At 41.7% G+C, this 24,365-nt stretch overlaps 1 long non-coding RNA gene across 1 annotated transcript; it reads right to left on the bottom strand.

The window, feature by feature from the left end:
• Positions 1–7,441: 7,441 nt before the first annotated feature.
• Positions 7,442–9,017, bottom strand: LOC116216774. Its single transcript, XR_004160226.1, has 3 exons — positions 8,934–9,017; positions 8,216–8,276; positions 7,442–7,880 (listed from the first exon to the last, which is right to left on the bottom strand). It is a non-coding gene; the product is annotated as an uncharacterized LOC116216774 (long non-coding RNA).
• Between the last annotated feature and the right edge of the window lie 15,348 nt (positions 9,018–24,365).

The following is a 24,365-nucleotide window of genomic DNA, read 5'->3' on the forward strand; positions in this document are numbered from 1 at the left end:
TGTTCCCCTCAGCGACATCTATGCTGTAGGCCATGGGGTAATGAGGAAAGCTGAGTAAATAGTGTAAATAAGATATCTGTGCATCATTAATAAAGTCGTTAAAGCAATTATAGATGATTTGTACTGAAAGAAGGTCTAGCACAGAGAATGTTTTCTCACTTTGCAATTGCAGTCTGTGGTGTCAGAACTAGAATACTCTGCAGCCAAGTCTTAATTCAATGAGCTTTCTGGTAACACCATTCTTTCTTTCCAGACATCTGCTTTGTAAGCCCTCAGCTGTTTTCTTGTGGCCATCCTTACAAGAGATTGTCCGGGTATTTTGGCTGCTGGCTGAGAAGACAACTCCAGGACCGGGAAGATGCTCGTGTCCCCTTATGGCAGGGCAGAGGAAGGCTGTCTGGTCGTCCCATGACAGAGAGCATGGACTCTAACAGTGAAACAAATCTAAACTTTCAAAATGGTGTTGAGTGCTTTAAATATATGTGGGTAACAGCATGGCCACTTCTGGCAGCCTGTTGCAAGAGGACTTCCTGGGCGGGTGTGTTTTCCTTGAGTCAGTACCAACATGCTGCATATTTACTACTACCTAACGTGTGACAAGCTGTGGTTGCCTGGATCCTCACTAAACGCAAGCCCATTCAGATAGGGCTCCATGGGCATGAACCATCAAGCAGTTACAGCTCAATTGCTTGATGGCTTGGTTTCTGGAACAGCAAATTGGTACAGCTTGTACTGGAAATTTCAGCCCTTTGGATTTTGCCGTTTCTGTCTGTATAAATTTATGCGCTCATGTCAGAATATTAATGCTGGAGGGGTCCTGGTGTGCAATCTGAAGTGCAGCCCCAAACTCCTTTTCCTAACTCTGGTGCAGAAAAGCAAGGAATTCTCTTTCCTTTAATTCTGCTGCTTTAGGTGAAGATCATTAAATTTTCTTTTTCTTTGAAAGTGAAATGGAACTTAAAAAAAAAAAAAACACATCTACAATTTCTATGGTTTTCTACTGCTAAGTTAGAAGAGACAATAAGGTTTCCACAGCAACTATTCATGGTGACCCTGTGCACATCCTAAGTATGATATGACTTCATTACTTCTAAACTATTTGATGGTCTATTTTAAAAAACATTAATGGGAATAGATTCAGTTGCAATTTTAATACCAAACCCCAGTTGATGTACTTGATGTAAATAGCTTTACTGCAAGCTGTAATTCTTTCAAGAACTAACAGAGAAATAAACAGCACAGCAGATAAATTGTCAGATCAACATTGCTATAAGACTTCAGCTTTTACATCTGATGTTCATACATTTCACTTAAAGCAATGTGTCCCTTTCTTGCAACTTAATCCTACCTCTACTGGATTCATAAAGAACAAAAAAATTATCCATACTGAGTACCAAGGAATGGAAAGTGTTCTATCCTTCAAGGCATTATCAAGGGTCTTCACTTATTGGAGGGGAATAATTTGCCAACTGAGAAGTGAAAGGGGAAAGCAAAAGGATAAACAGAGAAGATTCAGGTAGCATGCAAGACAGGCTTACCTGTGAAGTGAGGTTCTCTGAATGGATACTGATAAGAATCATCATATGGAATTTGTAAGGATGAATTCTCTATGAGGAGCAGGACAGAAATACATAGGATTTTACCATCTCCATGAATAATAAAAATAAAATTCCTTCACCATGTTGTGAAAGTCTAATTCAGGAGTCATGCATTTGTACCAGCTTCTCTGGTCAGGTCTTGTACCTGAATATCTTTCCCTACTTACAGACAGAATTATAGAAGACCAGCTGTGCACAATTGTGGAAGCTGATATCTCAAACTAGGACAAATCTGGTGCAAGGAAAGGCCAAAAGAGACATGTTATTATATGGCACTTTGTAGTAAGTGATGGGAGAGAAAACATTGAGGAAAGGAAGTAAATTTCCACCTTTCCAACTTCTCTTTGTGTGTCTGTGTTTGTTACTTTGCAGGACTACTCTTAATTTTTAGGATTACTTAAGCTTATTATTTAATGGAAAAGCTAAGTGAATGGTTGGCTTTACCAGTGCAGGATCAACGCTGTCAGTACAACGCTGTCAGCTGCAGTATTAATGCCAAACCCCAGTTGATGTACTTGCTGTAAATAGCTTTAGTGCAAGAGAAGTCTCATTTCACATCAATTTTGGTGAGCTCTTACTGTTGTTTAGGAGCAAGCTCTGATTCTTCTCTGCTATTTAACTCCAACACCATAGAATCTGCCTTTTGCTAAGAGACTCCCTCCCAGTGCAGCGAACAGCATCCTGGTCTTTTTACAGAAACTCCAACAGCATCAGAACACTGCAGTGCAGCTCATCAGCCTGGCACAGCCTTGGTATGACCAAGTTGCATAGAATGGGGTGGGAAGTTCAGTCTGTTTTTTCTTCCAGGTGCGTAGTGACCCCATCTCACCACATTCAGAACATCCTCTGTGCCTCTGGGGCTGATGGCAAGGCTGATCTGCTTCCCGAGACTCATCTGCTCACAGTTCAGAGTTGTGGGGGACAGAGCTTTCTAAAGGCATCAGTTACACGTGGAGTCAGTTCTTAGAGAAACCACACAATTTGTCAAAAACGAAATGCTCACTGCTGTGATGCTTTTCTTCAACTTTTTCTTAATGTTTGATAGGATTTGAATTTTAAAATAAATGCAATCACATCCAGACAGTTTGCACTGCATTCTACAGACCAAGGATAGAATTAATATTGAAAATGTCAGTCACAGCATTTTCTACAAGAAAATGAGAAGAGACTGTGTAGTATGATCAATATCTGGACCTGTATGAGGGAGGCTACATTGGAAGCAGAGAGCCTTGTTACTCTTTGGGTGTGATTTCTTTCCTAGTTCTCCTCCTAACTGCGCATTCTGTGTCTTGCACAGTTTGTGCAAATGATTCTCTCTCTCTGCTTATACCATACTGATTGTATTATGAGACTGCTAAGTTTAAGGCAAAAATAATTTCTTAAGGAAATACAAGTCAATTGCTTTCCAAAGGTTTTATATAACTATGTTTAATATTTCGCTTATTACTGTTTTATTATTTTGAAGATTTTTAAATAGTCTCATGTGACACTATATCTTACATATGTATCCGGAGAATTAGTGTAGTCAAATTGCAGTAACTATTTCATACATACAAATATTTTCTTTCTACTTACCCAAATTCAAGTTTATTTTTTGTTAATTGACTACTAAAACTCTGTTCCTCAAATTAAATTACCCTTTTTACTCTGCCAGAATAGGAAAATATATACCTACTATTCCTTAGCTTTTTAATAAATGAAATAATAAAGGATATCAGCAAAAATTCCAGCAGCACTTTGAGCAACTGTTCTTGCATTCTAACTATGAAGATAAATTTGATTTTTTTCCACAGTAAATCTTCATGAAAACCAGTAATTTGTGTCTTTAGCCTGCTCTCTCCCTCTACTGGTCTGAAATAGAATCTTTCCTAAAGGAAATCTCAAGACCTTTCATATTAAAATTTGACCTTTGTATTTGTAGTACAGCACAGTATGCACGATGCCCCTGGAGCTCATTCTTTGCAGTACTAATGAGTCATGTACCACACTAGTTAAAGAACAAAAGACAAAAACAATAGACATCTTCAACACCGTGGCCAGATTTATGCTATTTCTTCCTCAGACACCTTCCCTCTTGGGGATTTGAGCTTGATTAGCTACACGATAGCACAAGAGTTAATCACGAATCCATGATTAATTTGTCATCTTAATCCTCATTCAAGTGATAAGCACAGCTGTTATTTGAAGTTTCCTCTCTGCTAAGCGAAATGAAACCCACGAATGAAAAAAGATGGGGGACAGTTTTCATGAATATGCCACAGCGTACGTATGGTATGAGATGCCAGCCTGAATGAAGGCTGCATGCAAGTGATGGTGCCTCTACATTCCTCCTTGGTCACATTCCCCTCTCCTTGGGTAGCCACATAGTGAGCTGTCTCAGAAAACTTGTCCAAAAACTGCCTTCTTAAATGCCTGTCGAAGAGTTCATATTTACTCCTAGAAAGAATCACCACCTGACATTCCAAAACTTTCAAGTTCTCCATTTTTCCTTAATATGGCCTTAATTTGACTTACCAGTTTTCCTGTGCTCTTGTTCCAGAAGGAGGTGGTCACTCTGTCATTGGTTTGTTATCTTTGCCCTGTGCCTATGAGATTTCTTTTAACAGTGCCAACACAGACATAAGCATGCAGACATCAATGCATGCCTATCTGTTCTGCTGGGTCAGGCACACGTGCATTCCCACTGGATACTGGGGAGCAGTCCAGTACAGAACGTGCCCAGATAAACACATCCTGGACATCCACCTTCCTTGTTATCTTTTCCTCTAACCTAGGAAAGAAATTCTGATTTTTAGCATGAGTCATTCACAAGTTGCAGGTGCTGAAGGTCTGAATTACAGCCTTCTTCTGTCCACAGCAAGATAAGCAGTTGATTTCCTTCAGAGCTGTGCACTCTACGGATTGGATAGGGCCTCTGCTATGCCCCAGCTAAGCTAACAGCAGCAATATACATTTAGTCTGCACACGGCTGCTGAGGTTTGTGTTCTTGGAGCAGGAACCCACTGAGTTTGCACAAACAGCAGTTCAGTGAAAGAAGAGCCACAGGGGAATGTTCTGAAATCCAGGAACATCATGGATTTGCTTGCATTGACAGCCCAGATTCACTTCTGCACTGCAGGTTGTTTTACTTTTACTGGTGCAACCTCAGCAAGCCCAGTTATTTAGGGCCTGTAAAATTAAAGGCTTTTTTTTTAAAAAAAAAAAAAACACAGGCTGGCAGTTCTGATTGCTTAAAGTTGAAATAGAGGGGAAAAAAAAAAAGATTAATCAAAAGTAAACGTAAAAATCCCAGTCTGTAAGCACCATTAGGTTTGATGGCAATGTGAAATATTTGCTGAGGAGCTCAAAGAAGAGGAGGAGAACAGGAATAGATACTTGACAGTGTGTAAAAGTCTATAACCTTGCTGTCAAAGGAGTGAACCTGTTAAGGCAGAAGAAAGAAGCCAAGCTCAGCGTCAAGGATGACTGAGCAAGTGTTTAAAAGCTAATCACAATTTGAAAAGGTGTCCAGGAGTTGAGAGGTACGAAAAAAAAAAGAGAAATCCAAAACCATGAGCCAAGGAAAGGAGTGAAACACTCTGGGAGCAACTTACTAGGAGAGCAGATCTTAATGCTGATAATTCTTAAATTTCTGTTGTTGCATTAAAAAGAATTAATTAAACCTGGCCAGAAGTCATCACCCCCTCCTGGTCTAACCTCCCAGCTGTATGATAAAGTGTACCCACAAAGAGATTGAAGTAAAAAAAAAAATAATAATCAGTATATGAGTTTCCTTGAAAATCATTAATAGCTCCTGCATTCTTTCTCACATACTCAGTTTGAAGAAGGCAGTCACATCTCCCAAAAAGTGCCCAGATTATGTAGGAAAACTTTCAGCTTCCTTATCTCTTCAACACAACTAGGTCACATCTTCTTCATGCTAAAAATGGATGGATCACTCACTGGATAAAGAATTGGCTGGACGGTCACACTCAGAGTTGCAGTCAACTGCTGTATGTCCAAGTAGAGACCAGTGATTAGTGGTGCTCCTCAGGAATTGGTGCTGAGACCAGTGCTACTTAAATCTTTGTAGGTGACATGGACAGTGGAATTGAGTGCACCCTTAGGGGAATTGGTTTTAAACTGTAAGAGGGTAGATTTAGACTAGATTTTAGGAAGAAATTCTTTACTATGAGAGTGGTGAGACTGGAACAGGTTGCTCAGAGATGTTGTGGATGCCCCCTCCGTGCAGGCATTCAAGGCCAGACTGGATGGGGCTTTGATCAACCCAGTATAGTGGGAGGTGTCCCTTCCTATAGCAAGGATTTGGAATTAGGTGTTCTTAAAGGTCTCTTCCAACCCAAACCATTCATTCTATGATTCTGTGAAATAAGTAAGCAAGAAAGCAAGAGTAGCAGGCTCCGATTCCCAAAATAGGGCAGTTTTTCAGTCTGTTAGCAAAGGACCTGAGGGAGCAAGAGGAGCAACAGCCTGCTATGCCACAGGAGTGGTAATTGCAAGCGTGGCTCAGACAACCTGAAATATGACAAAATGCACTATTTCTGGTTAGCTGCCATTTGTTCATTCCTCTTCATCCTATTAAAGACATTTAATCCAGTCATTTTAAACACTCTATTTGATTTCTGGCAACTGGAAGAACCCGTGTCCTCTCACCAACCTTAGCACTGACCACCATTTGACAGCTTGGCCTGGACAAACTTCTTGCACTGCACACTTCCAGCCCACACCCCCCAGTGTATTCAGACTCTGTGCCTGCTCAGCCATGAGTTTCAACACCCTCTGCACCAGCACCAAGCAGGAATAGGAAAGCAATGAACCACTTCCATGATTCACATCCACGTGCTCCTTTTCCAGAGTCTGCACCAACCCTTGGGACCAGGCCCTCAGCTTGGCATGGGCCTAGCACCCACGGTGTGCTGCAGCCCCTCCTCACCTCATTTCCTCCAACTCCCCCTAAGGCAATACTGAGAGCCTTAAAAAAGGGAAAAAAACAGGGCAAGCAGAGGGAGGAGGAAGTAAAACCGATCCTGCTTCAGAGTATGGCTTATTGCTGCTTGCTATCAGCCCCTGATGGTTCACATGTCATGTCTGCTGTCTGCTTACTTCTCAAATTCCCCCTACAAGTTATTCCAGTCAGGGAAAAACAAGTGACGAGCAACGCTGACAGGCTCATGCTCTGAAGAGTGCAGGGGCAAAGTCCTCTGTCAGGTGTTAAAAATAGATGTGCTGCAAAGTGTATAGAAAGGTACAAGCTGAATTTCTTTCCCCCACATGCCGCTTCTGCAGGCACGTTGAATGCTGGCAGTGCCACCTCACAATTTGCTGTATGTATTTAAAGAGTATGGTGAGGCACACTGCTACGCAGCTGTCAAAATGCAAGGATTTCATGCTTTGGGATCATTATCTAATCCGCTCCTCCAACACAGCACAAGAAAAAAAAAATCTATACAGCTTTGCTTAATCACTTACACACAAGCACACAATTAATAGGAATTTATGCCTTTTTTTTTTAAATCAGTTTTCCTCAGTGGCGTAAGTTTAGTGCTGGCTTTTGCAGAGTCTTGGTTTGGTTAGAAAGATCACTTTTGTTAGAACAGTTGCAATTAGTTGTAAGGTGTCCCTATTACCTCTAAAGCTGCTGAAAAGAGATTACATACCCATCTCTGCCTGCTAGGAATTGTGAAATCATTCACAATTATATGTAAATGATATCCACTCTATTTGAGTACAATTTTTGTGATGGGTTAGTAGAAGGCTGTACAAGGCCAAATAATTTACTTTTTTTTTTTTAAGTAAGCATTAACTCAGAGACATCAGTAGGAATTCAAAAGCATTATATTTGGACAGTTATTTTGCAGTGAAAATATGTCAGCAGAAAATGGAAAATGCTCCAGGTACCAGCCAACTAGAACATGCTAGAAATGAGAAACGTACCCAGGAAATTTAGGATGTTACTTCAAAAACGCACACTGGATTCAGTAACTCTCAGCAGTCACCACTGCATTATACTGTAAACAGAATTTTTATTTCAACACCTTAATCTCAGACTGCAAAGGAAGTGCTTACATAGTGAGAAACCCCACCCAGCACTACCACTGCCAGAAGCCAACAGGAATGTTCTTCTCAGAACTTCAGTAGTCCCAAAACAATTTACTCAGCATTGAAATTGTCCTATCTGCATACCACACGCAGACCTGGGCTGGTTTTAATGGATCTCAGGTATTCATATTACTTTTGTAAAGTAGTACATTTGTTGCATTGCTTGTAGGCCTATTTCACATTCTGTTCCAAAAAAAAAAAAAAAGTGACAAGGTATATGGAATCCAAAGATAATCTAACTTACTAAAAGTAAAAAGCAGAATTGACACAGACAAAGCAAGCAAATTAATGTTTCGTTGACTACGAGCAATTATATTTTGCTGAATCCTCTCTAGGTTGTTTTGTATTCCATTCCTTAGTGAAATCTAGAAAGAATAAGATAGTGTGTTCTATAGGTCAGATCTCTACCTGCAGGTTGATCCAGCATTTCAGTGAAGTTAAACTGGTTTAAGCAAGAGGAATGTCTTCTACTTCAGTAGAACACAAAGTCCCTGAAGAAATGATCCAAGTTTCCTCACCTGCTTCATGTTAGAAATGAATCACATCCTTGGATGCCAGAGAACATCTTCTAGATGACATCTAGAAGAGAAAGTTAACAATTACTATTAACAGTGCTCAGAACAACTGCAGAAAAGTCTATTTCTATAGAGTTTTGCAGGAAAAACATAGATGCTCAAGATGTGTCTGCACTAACTCTAATGGAAACTCTCCACATCTCCCTATCTTATGAGACCCCACCCTGCAGTAGTACATTCAGCTCAGGGTGCCCAGCATAAAAAGGACATGGAGCTGTTGTCGTGGGTCCAGAGGAGGCCATGAAGATGATTAAAGTGCTGGAGAACCTCTCCTATGGAGACAGGTGAGAGAGCTGTGTTCTGCTTGTAGAAGGGAAGACTCTCAAGTAGCTTCATTGCAGCCTTCCAGTAGTTCAAAGGGCCTACAGGAAAGCTGGAGGACTCTTTACCAGGGAATATAGCAACAGGACAAGGGGTAAGGGCTTTAACCTAGAAAAATATAAACTTAGATAAGAAACAAAAAATAAATTCCTTACTCAGAGGGTGCTGAGACACTGAAACATGTCCAGAGAGCATGCGGATGTCCCATCCCTGGAGATGTTTAAGGCTAAGTTGAATGGAACTTTAGACAACTACGGCATGAGGTTTGGAAATAGGTGGTGTTACAGCTGGAAAGATTATTGTGGTGAAAATGGAAAAGAAACAGAGAAGGAATTCTCACCTGTATCCAAAGATCTAAGTTCACAGGAAAGGCTTCTCAAAGGAGAGATTTCCAGCAAGAGACCCTTCCCCAGTGGCAGTCAGCCCTTAAATGGGGTCTAGGACAGGTGCAGCCAGGCTCCACCCTTTGGTCACACAGCTGAATCGCCTTCACCTGTGCTCCCATGGCTGACTCAGTGCTTGCTCAGGTGATCAGTGGTTCAGGCTGAGACTCAACAGTTCCCATACAGGTGGTCTTTAAGATCCCTCTGAACCCAAACTATTCTATGATTCTATGATCATCTATTTATTGGATAAAATAAGACATTAATTTTGCTCAGAGCCATTTACAATCCAGAAGAAATAGTGGCATTGTACATCACATACCAGCCAATGACCAATCTTGAAAAGGAAGCAAAATTACCCAATGTCAGACTGAAACCAGTGCTTTTTATCTGTTTTGTATAACACAACAAAACCTTTTCTAGCAACAATTCCTAGCTGAAATACCTTCAATATCATGTTTTTTCTTGCTACATCTTATTCTCCCTTTGTGCTTTTCCTTGATAAACTTCTTGTTATTCAGAGGCATTTTAATAACCAAATATTATTGAACATACTTTCCCTAAAATTGTGACAATAAATTCCCAGTTTAATCTATTATGTAGTTTATTTTTGCTACAGGAACACACATCCTTTATTTCTCTTCCAAGTCCTATTTTTACAAATTTCTCCTTCATTCCTTCAGAGAAACTTAACCCCCACAGATTATATTTTTCCTGTGGGAACACTGTTCTGCTGTTTGTTCAGTCGAAACTGATTCAGTCTTAGCAGAGACCTTTTTCTTAGAAGGAGTCTTTCGGTCCCTCCAAAGCTAAGCTCAAAGCCCATGTGCAGCCCTTTCCGGAACTGCAGGGTTGCTGCTGCCCTAAGTTATTAGTAGATCAGGGTAAGAATGGAGGAGGGCACTTCAGCTAGGCTATCAGGAAGCCTTTTCTCAGCTTCTTGCTTTGTGTTTTCTCTTTCCCTCAGGAAGCAGTGAATGAGAAGAACAGAAGACCAGGGCACAGAAGAAGCTCCCTGCTCAGGTGAGATCCCCAAATCTGTTTCCTGTTTCACTGGCACGGGAAAACTACTGCAGCTACTAGAGGGGTCAACATTTTACTCTAGTTATTGATGGTAATTTAACTTCGCTCATCCCAAAATTACAGGTTATTTTGTTGGAAGTATACTGTAATCTAATAAACCTTTTCCTGAGTGTTTATTGCTCAGGAAAAGTGCTTTGCTATTTATCTTTTTTGCCCTGTGTGGAACAGAGACATGTAGGCAACACCAGTGAGAGCTTGCTCATCCTGCCTAGCCACCTTCTCCATGGGGACACCACTGGCACCAAGCACCAGCAGGACTGGTACTTCTACTCCACCATCCTTTTGGTAGTAGCAGACTCCAAACTGAGAGGTGAAGCTGAATGTTTGCTCTTACCAGTAAAATCTCTTGCACATTTTGAGATGCAGATTTCCAGTCTTTCTTCAGAGCAGAGTTCCTGGGAGCTGGAGGGCTCTTCAGGACCTGCAGATCTCTGATTTTGTTTACAGAGGACATTTCTGGAAACACTGTGATCACTACCTATGCAGCATGTCTACAGATGCCTGCATTAAAAGCTCCTTTTGGCTAAGTGTTTCACATCTATATTCTTCTAAACAGAGGAGGTATCAGGTGAAACCACGGTTGAGTGTGTGCAGTTTTGTATTAAGTAGCCCTGAAGCAGCCATCAGAAACCTGTCAGACCCTGCCTAGCCCAAGTGTAGATTTGGTTCCACTTGTAGCATCATTCTAATGACCAGGTTGGTAACTATTATCTACCTACACAGCAGTGTAATGTTGTATGATGCAACTTCTGTTGTCACATAGATTTTGTAACTGGTAACAGTAATACTCAGTTATTGTTTGTAGGATAATAAAAGAAGATGCAGCTTTGAGAAATACCAGCTCAGGTTGGTAAGGGAGGTTCCAGGTCTACAAATAGCTCATTAATGGCCTACTACTGGCCATCAGAGAAATGCAACCTGGAGAACTCAGTGTAAAGTAGTTTGGGGTGGGAAGCGATAAGAAGAAAGAACATAAATCTAACATACATGAAATACACTATGGGTAGTAAATTTGGATGTAATGTGAATATGCAGGCCAATGAATGAAGGGAAATGTGGAGAGTTTATTAGCAAACATAGAAAACATGTAGAAACCCCAGCACAACCGCCCTGAATTGAGAAGAAAAAAACATAAAGAGCATACTCCTCTAGATGAAGGATCTGGTGTACATGTCCTCTCCAGAAACTGTCAACATTAACATCCAGACAGTGGAAAAATGCAGATAGCACCATCGAGAGTAGCAGAAAGCTGGTGTACGTGTCACTTTGACAATCTTTCTGCAACCTGGGTGCAGCAAATTGGGAACTATTGCCTGGTTTTATAGATAGGGAAAATAGATGCATGAAGCATCTCAAAATACTTGCTTGAAGTTGCAAGGGAAAGCCAGCTGTATTATACTCAGGAAACACTCCTTGTTCTTTTATGTCAGCCTGCTTCTTTAAACACATCTTTTTTTTCCACATCAGGCAACCTCAGTTTTGAAGTTTCTTTGTCCTTAAGAGCTTAACTAGACGATTTATCCTTTCCTCTGCCAAAGTTCCTCTTTGGCAAGCTTTACTCCATGGGAAACCAGATAGGGACTCAGATTTTGTTGTGAGACACACCTGTACTGGGTCATGTGGAAACTCCAAATCCAGGTACTTCATCCGTGATTGAATTCAGATTTAGATGAGATGATCAAAATTGGTCTTCCATCACAGCATGCTTGAGAGTGCCTTCATCACTTTGTTTCAAGGTGACCAGTGTGCAAAGCAACCAGAGTCAAGTAATTGAACTACAAAGCTGTAGAAACAGAAAGCAACATTCAGCATAAAAGCATTCCAACATGAGGTTAGTGTTCAAATGACATAACAGGTGCAGAAGGCCTCTACATTTTTCAGTGACCCTTGACGTGTTATAGCTCTAAGCACAGCTTCAGTTTTAGAAGACAGAACAATTCCCAGCTTCCTCTCAACTGTGACATGTCCAGAGCTGCTGCTCTGAAGTCATGTTAGAAGGAATAGCAGGTGCCTCTCCCAGTGTGCTCCAAACCGTCCATACCACCGAGTGACCAAACAGCACAACTGTGGGCAGACGTCAGATGGAATACTCTGGGATGGGGACAAGGCTTTATTGCACTCAAGGGCTGAACACAAAAATTACAGAGGATGCAAACTCTTTTCTTCCTCAAACAGAGAAGGGTGCCTCTGAAAGATCAGAGAAAATGTCAGAATAGTGGCAAACTTCATGGCTCAAGGAGATGCAGGCAGTGCTCATTGCCTGCCCAGTGAGACATCCCAGCAGGGCATCTTCTATCAGCTGTCCCTGCTCTGGGCTCTTAAGGATCAGGGGTATATGGAGTGGGAAGGTGTTTGGCTCTGTATCTGGAAGTTTTGACTTGGGATTTTCTGGGTCATAGAGCATCCTGAAATGTATCACGTATCTGCATACATGAAACACACCATTTTAATTGTCCCAGCTTTGCTGTGTGTCTGCCTGAAACAGCCACTCTGATCCTTCTAGATGAGGGTGTTGGTGACCATGGTCAGAACCAGCCCTCTGGGGCTCAAGGCTTGATCTCATTTGCTTTCCACTGCAAAAGCTTGTTTTGTTTTTAATGAGAAAAGACTATGCCTATGCACTACGCACAGCTTTGGAGCACTAGGGACCAGGCAATCACTACAGGTCTTACGCTGCAAAGGAAGGCTAACCTAATCCTCTCCCTTCCACGCTTAAAGCTCAACACTCAGAGAGGCCATTCATTTCCTTGCTTAAAGGGGAACTAAAAAGAGGAGCTCAACATATGGTTTCTATGGAAATGAATGGCTCACATAGCCTCAGTGGGCCCAGGTCTGTTTTAAATCCTGGAAACTAAAAGCTTCACTGTGTCAAAGCAGCCAGTATTTTTAGTTCAATGTGAATGGACACAAAGTCCTACGTCTGTGCCAGAGCCTTAAACCTTCACCTTAGCAACATCATTTCTCATTATTATTATTCTTACATGAAACACGATTGTGCTCTCCTGTGCGAAGAAGGAAGAGGTGATCTGGCCTGAAGGAGTCTGTTTGTCACGTAAAGGGATTTATTTATATGTTGTGCAAACACGAGTACAAAATATAGTGGGGTCAACTGGTGTCCATCCACAGTCTGTACAGAATGACTTCCATACTTCCCTCAGCTCCTCTTTAAAGCATTCCTGTGGATGAATCTGTACCTTCTTTGGCCCAGTGCTCAGCTGATGGGAACCTCCTTCCAAATACAGAATATCAGCCTGCTGCCATTCAGGCCATTCAAGCAAATCCACAAGCTACAGAATGCAGTCAGGGCATCTTCCCAGGGCCAGGCTTTCAGCAGGCATCCCACAAGCTGGTCATGTTGCTGCAGCCTGACAAAGGCTTTCCCCTAGTCTATCTCCCCAGACAACTCAGAGCAGGAGCTGCCGAAGGCCACTGTGGCAGGCACACACACATAGCATTTCCCACACAATGCTTTCTTCCAGGAAACATTTCTTTTGATATCTGAATGTTGTGCAGGCTGTTCAGCTTGGTAGAAAAGTGATGGCCTATCAAAACTGAATATCAAACTAGGTTTGAAAAAAATAACTGAAGGTCTTTAGTAGAAAATGGATTATGTCAGAGTAACCTTTTCGTGGGTTTCAAATCAGTTTTTGCTTTAAGATAAAAGGAATCATATTTTCCCACTTTGCCAGTATTGGATTTCAAGAATGCTACATTTACCACTTTAAGTGTTGACAAATGAAGCTATTTCACTTCAGCCCAGCAATTTTTAGCAAATTGCAAAAACCTAAAACTTTATGCTGTCTTGAATTTCAAATGCAATATTTACTTCCTAAAAAAGCACAAGAACAGGTGGCCCTGACTCAGCCAGAGCTTGGGCCATGCCAGGGTCCTGTCAGACCACAGCTGCTGGTGGTTGCTTGAGGAAGCGTTCAATAAGACAGCAAACATCTGTAAGCCACAAGAGCTACAGTCAGCTTTTGAATGGGCCAATAACTGCTTATAGATGTTTGTTTTCCAAAGGGTAATAAGGAAGGGGAAGATAGCAAACATGCTCTTGTAACACAACAGAAGGTTCAGATTCATCATCCTGGACGAAATAGCATTGTTACTTGGAAAAACAGAATATCTGAGCCTAGCACAGCTAACACGTTTTAAAATTAAACCTAGACTGGGGTTTGAATAGAGTTTTGACATCTCCATAGATTGCCTGCCAAACAAATGTAAGGTTGTACACAATCTCATCTTATGTGACCTTTTTTACGATTTTAGGATTAAAGTAGACAGTTTGTACTGCCCTATATACGTATGTCTGCACACTACTGAGCCCAGTTCCATGGGACTGCTCACAGGCATCACAAAGAGCCAGAAATGCTCTCTGTGGTTTGACTTGGTTCTCACATCAAGTTGATCAGAGAAACCAGTCCAACCTACGGAAAACTTTCTTGCCTTGGCAGGTCCAAAGCACTGCTTGTTACCAGCAGGACGATGCTTGGTGCTACAGGCTATTCCCCATGAGCTGGTCATGGTGTCAAAACCCATTCCTCCACTCCCTCCAACTCTCAGGTCAGAGCTTTATATGAAATATCACCATTAGCTCCTTGGTTTCTACACTGCATAAGTGTATCCACTATGTTTCTGGAATAGACTGATAAATATATAACAGCACTCACCAGAGCTCAGTTTAGACAATTTTTAGTACACCAGAAAGTAAACAATATAAATATGTATAAATAAGAACTTGATGAATGACCATGTATTCTATTTAAAACATGTATTTAACCTATGTATGGATATTTTCTGACCCCACTAAAATCTTTAATAATATGATAATACTACTCTTCAATAATATAACACTAAGATAATAATATTCTCAGTTCTGTCTAGCTAGCAGTCAAGTCAGAGCAAATGGCTGACCGTATAAACTCTTTGGTTTGTTTTTCACACTGCACGAGCACAAAGTTGTGAGGCTCCGCCCAGCCCTGAGAGGGCAGTTTCCTCTCCAGAAACTTCCTTAATGACCCATGAACGTGCATCAGCTGAAACATGCAGCAATACCGCTGAAGAGCAGATCTTTTCTTCTGACTTGGCAAGGCTGCTTGAAACACCAGATGGATCAAAAAATAATAATAATTGGAAGAAAAGCAGTATCTTATTCCACTGGTCCCCCACAGTCTTTTTTTCTGTCTCCCACACACCTACACTTTTCCAGTCACGTGCTGAACACTGCTCCCAGCAGGGCCAGGAAGCGCCGAGTGCTTCCTACAAAACATGCCCAGCAACGTGCTTTGCAGCGATCCCTCCTTCACCAGCTCACCATCCCCACATCCACTTTCTAGCTTCTCTGACAAAGTCATGCAGAGTTGGGCCTGCCGAAGCAAACTGACTATAATGGCACTCATCTTAAATAGCATATCCCCTTCCAGCCTTTCTATTTTTATAAATGTCACATTTTCTGTGTGGCTGACCTTTTCCCTTCCTGAAGTTTCTGTGGGGTTTGGCATGTGGGGAAATGAGGTCCTAGATATGGAGAAGTGCTGTGTGGTGGCTCTGCAATGACCCGTGCTGTGGCAATGCAGCACAGCTGCCACTCTGTGCTCCTGACTGCTGGGTGAGATTGTGAGTTCACCTGGCAGAGCAGTGCCAGGGGATGGCACAGCCAAAAAGGCTGAGGGAAATGGGTGCATTTAGATTGCTCGGTGTCCTTTACACAGTTTGCAGATCCTGCTAAGCAAGGAAACAGGGATTAAAAGCTCTCAAACCAAAAAAGACACATGATTTTTCTTTTCTTAGCAGCAAATCTCTCTGAGCATCTCCCACTGGGAGCTGATGGAGCTGCCCAAAGCCTGTGGGTCACTGCACCAAAAGCCCCCTTCAGCCATATCTCCTGAGAGCCTTTGAGCGTGTCCATGTCCTGCTGGAGCAGTAGGGCAGGTGGTTACAGAACAACACTACCACTTTTCCTTGCTGAGGGCCGTTTCTCTGCAGTTAGAGTATAGAACAACAGAATTCTTTATTGCTTGAGCCCGGAGATAATAATTACATTGGCCAGCCAAGTCAATACTTTCAAGTGCTTTGTGCTGTTTTAATTCAACAAATGACTCTTCAGTTCCTCTTCATCGTCACCGCAGTGACAATCTGCTCTGAGCATTGCACACAGTATGCCTCACCTTGTGTTGTGCTAGATAGTGGTTAGAAAATTGACCTTGCTGCTTAGGCAGTGGTTTTAGACAACACCATTCTGGTGTTTCCCTTGAGGATCAAGATAAACACATTTTCTAGTGATTTCCCTAAGAAACTCTATGTGCTGAAGCTATTCCTTGGGCAGCATTTCTGCTTATCAAGTAACCCTGGCATTTGGGCAGGAAATTAAGACACAGAGAAGCTTTATTTTAAATGGTTCTTTGCAATACAAGTAACAATACTGGGGTCTTGGACTATTCTTCCTATGCTTTCAGGTTCTTCCACCATCACACACCAAAAGGTGTTCAACTGTTTTCACTTTCCCACAGTTGTTTTTGAAAATATAATCCAAATTTTCTGAATTAGAAGGTTCCCATAGAATAATGGCTTCTTTAATTTCTACTGTGCCTCACAATGTAAGTGACAGATTATAGTGGACAAATATATCCAAAGGCATTCTTCTGAAAAGGAAATCTTGTAAAATAACCCAATTCAGAGGTCTGAGGCAAAGAAGAGAGAGTTAAGTGGTGATTTCCAGCACCCCTGGATGCACACCCTGAGCCATCCATGCACAAACAATTCTGCAAAGCAACCATTTGACTTCCTTTGACTTGATGCCTGGAAACAAACAGCTTCTTTCTGGGAAGAACACTGTGTTTTGCTGGGCACAGAGAACATTTTTTTCCACTTCCTAGAGAAAGCCTCTCACTTGCGTCCACATTCAGAAGCTGGGTTTGATCCAGACGGAATTTCCTATTGTTTTTGTTCTATCTTTAAATAACGCAACCCCCACTAGTATATGGGTGTCTGGCTGTCTCTTCCATCCGTCTTCTCTCCTCGCAGCTGCTCAGCTCTGGAACCAGCCCCAGAGGTCCCTTCTAACCTCTGTAATTCTGTGATATCATACTTTATCACATTGATATGAAAAGAAAAGGTATTTAATAGTAAATGAGTAGCTCGCAGTAGCAATCAGAGATCAAGACATGGAAATGTATCCTCACGTGTGGTGCATTAGCAGTCCATGTGGGTAACTTGTGTGATGCTGCCTCACTGTACAACTCCATCTCCATTTTATCATAAAACAACGCGCCAGTTTATTAACAAACCCTAGCAGAAGTGTATATCCTGTAATTATATTTCAGTCTCTGTGTACATTACAGCCAGAGCTTTTTTCACGTCTTTAATGCAAATGCTTTATGCTGTTGGCCAGTGACACACTCACATCCTTTTTTTTTTTTTTCTTCAAGAAAAGCAGGTATGAAATGGTCTTATCTGTCTGTGAGTACCCACATAATTACCTTGAATAAATAGAACAATTTCAGCCACATCTCAAGGAAGAGGAAATGCCTCAAAGCCTGTGAAAAGGTACAGATGCGTGAGAGGGAGAGGCAGTGGAGCACATCCAGGTAAAGAGAGGAGAGATGTCCTACACTTGACACCACAGTGAGAGCTCTGCAAAGGCATGCAGAGAAAACAAAGGCAGAAATACAGATCTGTAGGAAACCAGGCTTCCCTGAGTCTGTAACCAACAAAACAGCTTAAATTCCTGGGGGGTAATCATTGTGCTGTTGTAAAAGAAATTAATCAAAAGGGCATGCAGAGCTTTCTGAACCCTGGGCTTCAGGGAGAGTTGGCTACTCTTCAGCTATCAGCCACAGACTATATATTTCTTTTTTATTTTCTCTCCAGAGATAGATGTCATCTCAGGAAGAATATACTTGGACCTTAGAGGACTGAAAACTGTCCAGCAGAAATACAGCATTTGCAAAACTATCTAGATGAGGGAGGGAAAAAAAATCCCAAACCCTACTGAGCTGATTTCCAAGTCCTTGTTTTCTTTCCTCCACTTAGATGCAAAAAATCCTTTGTAGGAGAGGTAAGATTTTAAGAAAATTGACAAGAAGTGAAAAGCACCATGAGAGACTGCAAAAATATGTATCATTTTCTCAAGAATGAATAAAAAGCAAGACAAAAAGATAATGTAAGAGATCTAGAGTGAAAAAACCCTGCATACAATCGCCCATCAAATAGTGGACTGCTCAGCATCATCGCAGCATGCACCCTCCTGCCACTGGTCCAACCCTACTTGGCTCCAAGGATGGATGGATGCAGAAAAGCATGAAGCCAGGACTTACAGTAAACTTGGATCTGTCTTTGCCATGCCAAGCGAGCTGGGGAAGGGTCACAAGAAGCCCTCCCTGGGGTCTATATCCTCTGCACATGCTGAAGTACAGCCATTCTCCTGGAAGCTTGAAGTAGCAGAACTCCTCCTGAACTGGCAATAACTCCATTATGCCATGGCCATATTCCAAAATCCTGGCCTACAAGCAAAGCCTGACAGCTCATTAGAGGCTCTGCTGGCTTTCTCTGGTCCTTGTGATCTAGCTTACTGAGTGTGAGACTCAGCATTGTTTCCCTGCCCTGCTATTGCTAAGAACAGTGTACATCTCCATCATGCCATGAAGCAAGAACTCAGCCATCAGTCATTGGAAAGAAGAGGATCCCTCTCACATGGCCTCTTCCCAGACTCTTTATCAAAGCCCTCCTATGCAGCTAGCTTCACAGTGCTTTGAGAGACAACTGCTGATGAGCCAGTTTTCTCCTTTGAAGCCATTATCTGAGAGCAGAGACATGGTGCCACCCTGTGATACAACACATTTGTTGAAGTAGTCTGTCTCAGCTGCCTACATCTCCTGAAGTGGTGATATAAATTAGGTAAACTGAAAAATGCTTTTTGTTATTAAAGCAGAATGCTGAATCAGTGGGGAACTCAACATTCTGCTACTCAGAAATGGGTATGCCTACCTTATATTTCATCCTGAGGCTAAAACAGGTTTTTCTTGCTAATGAAACTGCTGAGATTTTATGCACTTTAGTATAGCAACACATTACACACAGAATTGATTTGGGCACAAAAGCAGTAAAAACCAGGTGAAAACTCAGGAAGGAATTCTTGAGACCTCAAGAAGGATTTCTGAGGCACACAATGGGATTGTACAACATGCACAGACCTTTCTAGTCTCTCTGCAGAGAAAAGTTTCCTCATTCAGAGAGTATGTAGAGATGAGAAACAGGCCAAGGACCTCTGCTGGCTTTCCTTTTCATGAGATCCAGAGATCCTTCTACCAGAATTGCTCTGGAAGAACAGCCTGATACATGTGTTTTTACTGCCACCTTCTATGGCCCAGAAGATGCCATGTAGACTTGACTGGAGGGAGGCACGCAGGCCTGACACTGAAACACATGGAAAAAATGACATTTTTAACTGCCAGTTGCAACCCTTCCTAATTCCAGAGCTGATTTAATCATCTGAGCCAATGGTTTTAGGGCCAAATTAAATGACAAAGGTGACAGAAAGGCCCATTGCTGCTTCCTTAAATGGAACAAATTGTTCTGATCTGTCACAGTAGATCAGAATGAAGGCTTCAGGCTAACCATAAAGATCAAACAGGGATGAGAGTAGGGGAGAACTAATGTATATTTAATCCTAGGAACTGTACTGTGAGAAGACCTTTAAATTTCAATTCTTAAAGTTCTTTGATGTGATATTAGATGAGGGAATAGCTCTGCAATCTTGCCCAAAGTCCTACACCAGGCCCTTGTACATAGGCCAGAAGCTAGGCAATGACTACAAGACCGATAGCCGTCCCCCCTCTCTGTCCTGTCTCAAAAGGAGGTCCTTGGAGCAGGAATGGGACAACGTAACCCCACGGCACTGCCAAGACAGGAGAGAGAACGATCCTCCATAGCAGGCCCAAGGCTGTGCACTTCCCTCCTTCCATCCATCACCTCACCAGATGCCATTCCACAAGCAAGTCTGAGGAAATGTGGAAACTGAAAGGCTAAAAGAACATAAGAAGGAAATAGTGTAGAAAATACTGTTGCCCATAACAATGCAGTATTCAGGACACAGATTGAGGCTGTGTGTGTGCTGAGTTCAGAATGAGGGTTGTTTTCTCCTGCTTCTCCAAGGCTGCCTAGCCCAGGGCACATGTGGACATCTCACATCTTCCTCTGTTGCCTGACAGTTCTTTTACAAACCCCCTTTCTCCATCAACTCCAGCCAGTGCATCTTAATGTTTAGAGGAAATCTCAATTCTATTAACAAACAACAATAATAACTGCTGTCGCTATTTGGAAGATTGCTTCTGTTCCCGCAAAGAGTAGCCTTTGCAGATCACTGAATGAAGGCTTTGTAATTATCCTCTGAACAAGTCAAAATGAAATGCAGAGAGCTCAAATCCTCAGTGTGTCATATTTATGTAAATATCCAAATAAAATAATCAGCAGCACCGTTCACTGAAGTGAGTGGGATGTGTTGGGGCACACTGCTGGCAAGACTTCCAGAAACCTCAGAGCCAGAAGCAGAAAACACTGAAGTGCCATGAGAAGGATGGATTTGGGTTCTCCAGTCACTTTACGTTCCACTGAACATTACATTTCTGCTTTGTATTTTTGAATAGAGGAGGCAAAGTCCCTCTGGGCTAAAGGTTAAAGGAACCAACGGCAAGAACATACAGTTGCTGAGAGACAGAGCTTCTAAAATAGGTGCTGGGATTGCCCTAAATCCAATGGGCTGAACAAAGACTGGGTAACAAGATTTAGGCCCTTTGGAGCACTGACTACTCAGATATTTAACTGAGCTGCTCTCTGGAGGTCTCTTTCGCACATTTATCTCCACTCTTCTAATCTGCAGCTTCTGAGATGCCATCCTTTAGGTGGTTTTTGTTTCCTCGCTTCTATGTAGTTTCCTTTCTACAGCCCCCAATCATAGAAACCACACAGTGGAACCAAATGACCACGATTCAAATGCTCCAGGCCACCTTCATCCAGGGAGGGTTACCACAGTCTCCTTCCCACCTTGGGAAAAGGTTTAAGCAGAGACCTACACCTAAGTTTAATAAGACTTGTTCTGCCCAAATGGAAACCGTGTTCTCACTGGGTAAATGTAAGTCAAACAACAGTTTGCCCTCTGAATGCCACAGCCAAATTGTGGTGTCAAGGAACTTTTCTTCCACACCACAGCACACTTGCTACCTTTCCTCTTCAGTTTGCTTTTGGATCTTAGTTCTCCTGCTCACTCTGTCCCAGGGACCCGCAGCCTAATCCCATGGTCAGGAGGGAGCCCCTTACTCCAGTTTGACACTATGTAAGTTTGATTACGGCTGAAGAGAACAAGGACATGAATGCCCTGCCCTTAGTTAAAGGCAAGAAATGAGACACCTTTACCTATCCAAGCAAAGTTAATCAGGATCATTTTCCTGGATTTATGGTTAAGTGAGAAAGGGCAGCATATCACTTTGGAAGTCACACACCCTGAACTCACCTTGCAGATGTTACCTAAGAAGCCAATTTATCCAACCTGCTGCCTGAGAGCGATGCCATTCCTGAGCCCTGCTATAGAGTCAACTAAACTGGCCCATGTGAAACCACATGGTAATGCAATTGAGCTCTGGACAATTTGGGAAGTTCAAAATTAAGTTATCATAATTTAGCATCTAGTTATTTATGCTCCTGAGAGAAAAGTTTTATTAGTATAGCGTGAACGCGTTCGCATTTTAAAGACAAAAGAACAAGTGACTCAACTAATAGTTCATAAAATGATCTTCCCAGCTTTCCTTGAACAGTAGTGCAAAAATAACATGGTTGAAAAAAGTATTACAGAACCTTAATCAAACACGACCCTTTGGAGCTAAGGAATTTCATTTTCATGCATACAGATGTCATTCATTCAGCCCTGCAAGATTTCATACCACATGAAGACAAGACTACTTACTGGGAAATTAAGCAAAGCAATTAGTTACTCTCCTGCTGCAACATAGAAAAACAGATTGGACAGGATTGTTTCATTGGGATACCTAGTCTGTCCCTAATTGAGGATCATCTAGACCTACGGTACACTTGCTGTGAACAAGTTTTTCCTCTGCAACAGTCCAGGTTGCTAGCATGGCATTGCTACACCTAGGTCAGGCTTTTAAATTCCTTTACTTGTGTTTTTTTTTCTCTTTGAAAACCACTTTCATTTTCCAACCATTTGTTAGGGGACAGCAACAACATAGTGCTTTTTTTTAAAAAAAAGAGCAACTAAATTCACTCACAGATAGTCTTAGGTTACTTTTGAGGTCCCAATATGAAGGAAGTTGCTCTCCAGCCACACTCAACTAGTCTCACCCATGGACTCTGGAGAAATGCCTGTTGTGCAGTCTGTGTGAATGCTTTGAGCTGAGACATACAGCATTATGGGAAAAATGTAGTATAGCAAAGAGAGGAAAAGAACAGATCCTCCAGAAAACTCCCTACCTGCTGAGACTAATACATGCCTTTCAAAGCATCTGTACATGATGTGCAAGACAGACAGTGACAGATTTGCTTAGATTTGTTACTGTACCGATATGGTTCATCCGTCCACTCTATTGGCTTTTGTGGCCAGGTCCAGAGAGCAGACCTGTGTGCAGCAGGTTGGTTGGTGGTGGGATGCTCTGCAGAGAAGAAGAGCAGAAGTATGTCTGGTCTGTTGCATGCAGCACAGGCTGAATGCAGATAACCTAAATGAAGATAACCTAAATGCAGAGGAGTCAGAGAGAAATAAATCTGCTATATGACCTTTCTGCAGCGTAAAGCCTAGGTGGACAGTTCTATAAATCCTGATCAAGAGAAGATTTTACATCCATTTAGGTAGACTAAGCAACTCAAATATTAAAAAAAATTATGATGGTGCAAAGCCAATGGCCAGCATCTCTGAAGATTTGGTGCTTCGGCCACCACTAGGGCTGACACAATGGAACTTCTACCCATTTGTTACGTGCTGAGGTTATTACTACTTCACAGTTCACAGAGCAGTTCAATTACTTTCCCAGAGTCACATAGCTCATCTCTGTTAGAAGTGAGAAGTCAGGTGCTCACATTGCCACCCCAGACTCCAGACTTTAATAGTTAGATTTTGTGTTTCCCAGCCCTTTGCCATCTTCAGCGAAAAGAAATTTAAGGGCGCTTCATCCAGCGTTACATGCAGGAAAGGAAACAAAAATTTGAATAGTTGCCATCTGCTAAGTTGCTTTGATTTATTGCTTTCCAGTCTCAGCTGAAGATCAAACATACTCTAGAGAGAAATACTTCCTTAATTTGTTGTACTGTGTGCATCTCTGCTCAGTGCTCAAACTGAGTCATGGGGACACAGTCAAGGGACGTTCTCTTTCCTCACCAGAATAATTTATACCTTTAACTCAGTACTTAGAACTAACCACACAAAGGGTACTGTTTCTTCCATACACTGACGGCAAATTTTCATTCAACCAGCAGCAAATTCAAAATTGAATAAAACAATTACTTTTTGTGGTTCCCTGTATGGCTTACTGTACTTTCTTAGAAAGAAACTCTCTATCCATTAGAAGCGTACTCGTATCTTTTTTCAAAATGTCACACAGACAACAGTTATTTTATGGCATTTCAACCCATCTGTCTACATTTTTCAGAAATAAGTTTTGCTCTTCATTTATTTCCATTTCCTATCCAAGTCCAAATCCATGTAATTCTTCGGATAATTACTGTTACAGTTTCCTTCAGATTATATAATCATTTTTCGTGTCTATCTATCTGCCCCTTCATTTTCTGTTTTAATGTTGGTTAAAGAGAATGTGCTACGCTACTGCTATTTTTACTTCAAATAGGGAGTTTCACACCAGGGGAAAATAATTTTAAAAAACAAACAAAAATGGCACAAATATCCACTCGAAGTCATTATTTTGTCATTAATTACTTTTCCCTTAATTTTCTGTACTCCTTCAACTCCTTCAGTGTTTCTGAAGATTTTTTTTCTGTTTGAATTAACTCTATTAGTTTGCTCCCAGATTAATCTTTAGCTCAGGTCCCAAGCACTGGTAGTATCTGAGAAAAGTAATTAATGGTACTAACGACAGTTTCTAGCGGACTCCTACCTGAAAGGGCAGCATCTGTCCGACCAAGCATGCAAAAAAATGTATCAGTTGTTGGGTCAGAAAGTGTTCAAAACTTATGCTGCTTGCCTGTACTCTCTTCAGTCTACAGTGGGAAAGAAAAAATATTACTTCCAAAACAAATAAGAGGTAGCAACAATAATAAAACTTACAATAATGGCCATTAAAAAGATA

The sequence above is a fragment of the Meleagris gallopavo genome, chromosome 6, assembly GCF_000146605.3.
Source record: "Meleagris gallopavo isolate NT-WF06-2002-E0010 breed Aviagen turkey brand Nicholas breeding stock chromosome 6, Turkey_5.1, whole genome shotgun sequence".
NCBI lineage: Eukaryota > Metazoa > Chordata > Aves > Galliformes > Phasianidae > Meleagris > Meleagris gallopavo.